We start from the raw sequence: 6,000 nt of genomic DNA on the forward strand, positions 1-6,000 counted from the left end.
AAGCAGGTGTTTGTCAAGTCAAAGTACAGCAATTCATCCTGGCCTCTAGAAAGAGTCAATCCAGTCACAAAGATAAGCATGTTCATAGCTCAGTAACATACAGTATGAGGCATCCAGTTTGCACTGTGACCACATGTAAAATAAATAAATAAATAAACAGTGGAACCTGTAAATACATGTAGATGCCAATGTGGTAATACCGAAAGAATCGACCTGAAAGCAATGAAACTGCTGAGGTTGTGAGTTACCTCTCAGTGAAAAAAGAATGCTACGTTAGTCTGTCTTACATTGTTACCTTGTGATTAGATATTGTAATTTATGTCTGCACAAATGTCAACTTCAATTCATATAGTGCTGAAATGTCGATCAACAGAAAACTAACGGACAACAATATCTATAACCATTCAATTGAAATTATTCTCTGGCTCCATCTTCTAAAATATGAGGATGCGCTTGCTGATTTTCTCTTATATCATTGTACATGAGACTAACAAGCTAAACAAGCTATTCAAAGACATTACTTTGGGTTCTGAAAACTTATTAACAGCATTTTTCACCATTTTCTTTCTATAAACTAAAGGATTCAGTTAATGGACTTAAGAAGCAAGTTAGTGAGTTACAGCCCTAAATTAGTGATCTACATGATGATTTACGTGATCTACGTGAGGATTTGCGGCCTGACTTATGTGATAGTAAACTAAAAATAAATTGTGATGAACGTTTCACCATTTTATGACTTTTTCTTAGACCCAGCTGAAAATAATCAGCAGATTTCTCAATAATCAATAAAATAATGGTTATTTTCAGCCCTATAATAACAACATGAAGTGAGAAAATGCAGTAGTAGTTTTTATAGTAAAAAATAATTAAAAAGTAAAAGTAATAATTTTAGGGTGTATTAACCCTTTAACAAAGGCCTGCTAGTCCTGAAAGACAGACTTATTAGGTCTTTCCCTGAAACAGACAGAACATTTGACTTTAAGTGTTTCAGCCATTACAGCCATCAGCAGTGTCATTAAGAATAGATAGACATGAAGGAAAAGACACAGGTTAAGAGATTTTTTTAACTGATCAATTAGGACATGGCTGCTGAGCCAAAAAAACAGGCTGTAATTCCTTCAGGAGGAGGTTACTAATGTTGACCGTATATTTACCCAGGTGGTGGATGCAGGATGACATCCTGTATGTCAGCATCAGATTTTAATAGGAAAATCTATTAGGATGTTTTACCTGCGGCTGGCCAATATCCCAAAGATCTGAACAAATCATCGCTGCACTCACATCTGTGTGTGCTCTTGTGTTTGGTCGTCAGTGCTAAGTGATGTTTGGACCTGAGAGTGAAGCTAGCAGTGCATTAGCCAGGTTGGAACGAGCACTCAGATCAATACAGCAGCAGAAATGCAAGGCAGCATTATGGTGTGACAGGCAGCACAGGTATCAGTGGAGGCTTGTATTATCAAAGCCTCATCTCTAATATGTTTCTTCCTGTACAATGTGTTACATATAACAAAGCAAGTATGAAAACAGAAGTGCAACAATATTTCCAAATCATACTTCCAGTAAGTGCTCCGGATGGGTGTGTCTACCACAGCAAAGCAAAAATTATATTAGCAGGTATCAGGGCAGATATTTTAGTTACAAACGCATTTACTTTCCAGTGATGCAGAATATCACAAACAAAACGAGCAATTATTCAAATGTTAGGAATTAATTTCAGGTATTTTATCTGATTATACACTGAACCAGACATCACTTAAACTGATTTAATGATCAAATGTCTGTTCCAGCTCCATTTTCTGCTCATAACAATTGTACATTTGTGATTTTACAAATGTTCTTTTTCCAAATCTGCATTCAAGGCAGGGCAAATCCAGGCAGATAAGATACTCTCTTTACATCTTCTTCTTCTTCTTCTTCTTGGCTAGGATCACACAAAATGACACAGCATTTAGATTTGGCTCAAGTTCAAAAAACATTTCCAAACCTAAATCAATTTCTGGCTGGAGGGAAAAATACTCACAACAAGCATTTTTCTTTAACTATACTGATGTGCCACCATATTCAGGATTTTTGTTAATTTTCTGATCATATGTGCATTAAATTACATTTTTGAAGCATTTATCAAAAAGCATGTTACGTGAGAATGCTTGAGGACAAAAAGACACGAGTTAGAACAATGTGGACATCAATACCAGAGTCCGAAAAGGCAGATTGTGCTGTTCTGTGGCTTGTTGTTTATCCTTCTCAGGTAACATGTCTCTGTCTCCTTCCTATAACAAAAATCCTATTTACTATGTAAATTTATGACTATATTTTGTACCATATGGCAAAAGAAAGCAGTCATTTTAAGTGTTGCGTAAGATTTGTACGCAAGAATCCACTTTCATTGCATATGCACATAAGTCAGACAAAAACATTTTAAGTCTAAGCCAGATGTTATCTGCGTCCTGATCAGGCAGTGACCTCTTTTCATCTGTGCGTGGCACTGGGAACTGCTCCTCTGTGCTGTGTTGTTATGTACAGAAATATTTGTGTAATATTCAACTTAGTCACGTTGATTAGTAGCATCCTTTTACTTTAAGTCAGTGTGGGTGTTTACATACACATCCAACCAACTGTATAGAGTTTTTTAGCCCTTTGAGTAGACACCTCTAGAGGGTAAAAAGGGCTACGATTCCCACACTGGTCTCCCAGTATGGATGTGAACACCGTCACACACCCTTAAAGCTGAGGGTCAGCACTTTAAAGCTCCACTGTGTAATGTTTTGAGTTGATTCTTAGCAAAAAACCCTTTGGTCTTTCACAAATATGTGCTCATTCATGTGTAATTACTTCCACCAACTAATCAATAAGTATTCTTGTACGCGTAGAATCTGCCATTCAGAATACATACGAGCAGGTCGCTCGAATGGCGGCAGCCATGTTGCGCCTCCATCTTTAAAATACATTAGCCCAAAAGGGACATACCTCCACCTTTCGCACTTTTACAGTGGCACCGTAACGAATGCCAGGGGGAGATTACTCGCGACTGCCGGAGAAAAATATGTAGCCTACGCTGTAAACATCGCCTATTAATCTCGTACAATATACAGAATAACGATAGTACTGATACTCGTACTGGAAGCCATGTTAATCTTGGCATACGGCCACCGTAGGAGTTAAAACGCGCTCGGAATGGGAGGGGCTAGAAAGTAATATTCAGTTGGTTGTCATATACAATTTCACTGCTAGATGGGAGAAATTCTTACACAATGTAGCTAACATTTGAAATCCCTTCACCAGAACAAACAACTGGAACTAACATTACTCGCTGCTCTGAAGGTTTGTAATATCAGAAGCTTAGGTTTATGACTGGTAAATGGACAACACATGCAGCTTAATGTTTATAATTTGTCACACCTTATCATCCGTTAGTGCTGTTTTTCGCGATAAAACATTTATTTAGACCAGTAAGAAACATATTGATTTTGCAGCTGCTTTCTTCTGCCTCCACAAAACTCCCAAAAATGATGGACAGACATCAACATTAGGCGTTGCAGATATAAAGTGAAACATGATTCTGGAATTGCATGGCCTATTTGTAGCCTATTTTTAAAGATCAACCATTGTGTCTTTACACAGTTTTGCCAGGCTAATGACGTATTGCTAAAAGAAGAAGAAACATCTCATTTTAAAACACAAATGGATGGATAATAAACTTGGCAGGACAAATCATGGAGCTACAACAGGTTCATAAAAGCTGCATTAATTGATTTTGGACACTTTGGTCCAGTGAAACAAGCTATGAACACAACACTGACATACTGTCTGATCACCTTTTGAATTAATCGAACAGACAAGGAGCAGCAAATGTGACATATTGTCTCCTTATGGAGTTACAGTTGCTTAAACCAAAACAAAAGGCTGAAAGATGGTAAACCGCTGGTGAGTCTGTAGAGTGACTCCTTTCACATACAAGTTGTTTGATCAATTGTTACAATAAAAATACTCATTGCAGCTGCTGTAAGTCCATGATGTTACTAAGTTCCGGAACAAGGACTTTCTAATAAAAGTTAAAAAAAAAAAAAAAAAAAAAGGTAAAGAAACTGGAGTAATTATTTACTATTTGGATTCAAAAGTAACATTCCCCATTATATGTGCAATAAACAAGCAAAAAACAATAACATCAAGCTGACTTCAGCATCAGAAACAACAAAACTGTTTCCTATATGGCTTGTAACAGTTTTCTATGCTTGTTTTGAAGCCGTGCTGATGGATTTGTTGCTGTTAAGCAGCTGTGAAAATGTCAGGCTAAGGTGTGCGACCTTGTGAGAAGTCTTAGTACACTTCAGTTCCCAGAGAAATGCAACCGTATGAGCGTTCAGTTCCACAAAACACACTGTGAAAAGCGAAACCTGACGGCCCCAAGGATGAGCCAGCATCAAACACATACCACAGACTTCATACTGTATGTTCTTAGGCAGATATTTGTTCTCTGTTGGAATGTGCATGGATGAGACTCATGAGATCCATATGCTCTGCTGGAGTCACACCAATTTTTAATTCAGACTCTAGGACATTCAAGCACTTCATGTTCAGTAGCAGAGGACTGATGAGGGTGACTTCAGGGCATATATATATATATATATATATATTAGGGCTGTCAATCGATTAAAAAATGTAATCTAATTAATTACATACTCTGTGATTAATTAATTGAAATTAATCACATACATAATTAACGGTGCCAGAACCAATACTTTTTAAGAAAGTAAAAAAAGAAAAGAAAAAAAAAGGGTACTAAACAACAGTTGGCAACATTAAAGAACTGCTTGTTTATTGCTAAGGCCATATTGTCAAAATTAAATGATTTAATAATAATGTATAACAATAACAATAACTTATTTCACTAGCAAATTGCTGTTGAATGACAAAAACAACCACCAGATGGGAAAAGGACATTTACAATAACTTCAAATGCACCACGAGGCTGTAGTTTACCAGTTTCATTGAACGCACCGTCTGTGTTGTTTTTCCGACGGCAGTTACAGATTGTTAGCCTGACGTGGTCATACTCAGATTCTAGTCAGAATGTCGAATGTTGTGGGCGGGGCTAAGTTCGGCTGGCATCCAGGCTAACAGATTGTTACATACCGGTGTTGAATCCTCTACAGTAAAACACAGTCAAACTTTACACCGTTTAGCGTTAGCTGTCAGCATTGTAACCGTGTTTCATCCAGCTACTAGCTAGCGGTAGGCTAACGTTAGCTGCTGTCGAGTATAGTGTTACCTAGCTAGCGGTAGGCTAACGTTAGCTGCTGTCGAGTATAGTGTTAACTAGCTAGCGGTAGGCTAACATTAGCTGCTGTCGAGTATAGTGTTACCTAGCTAGCGGTAGGCTAACGTTAGCTGCTGTCGAGTATAGTGCTAACTAGCGTCACGTGCAGCGGTGTTTGTGTTGCCTGTATTGTCTGTTTCAGAGCATCAGAGAGAAGAGCAGACATATCAGTGGCACCAGATTTCGGTAGCCAGGGTTGGCAGGAAGAAGATTTTTACAAGTAAATGTTCCAGTTAATGATCCAGGCAGAACATTCTCGTCTCCCTCCTTCATTTTACAGTCCAGTGGTGGCTAGAACGGCTCCGGGTCAAACGTCAATATGGAATGGATTAATCTTATTTTTTTTTACGCGTTATTTTTTCTCAGATTAATTAATCGAAATGAACGCGTTATTTTGATAGCCCTAATATATATATAATTTTTATTTTTTTCACTTTATCCGATAGGAAAGCTTAGATATGAAAGGGGAGAGGGAGGGGGAATGATATGCAGCAAAGGGCCGCAGGTTGGTACCAAACCTGCGGCCGCTGCGGCGAGAACTGAGCCTCTGTATATGGCCACATAATCTACAAGGTGAGCTGCCCAGGCGCCCGGCAATCTGCATATTTGTGCAAATACAGAATGTACTCCACAGTGTGATAACTTTTTATCATAAAGCCCTTTTTACAATTTAAGAGCTGTCC

This window comes from Sander lucioperca, chromosome 18 (genome assembly GCF_008315115.2).
Source record: "Sander lucioperca isolate FBNREF2018 chromosome 18, SLUC_FBN_1.2, whole genome shotgun sequence".
Lineage (NCBI taxonomy): Eukaryota > Metazoa > Chordata > Actinopteri > Perciformes > Percidae > Sander > Sander lucioperca.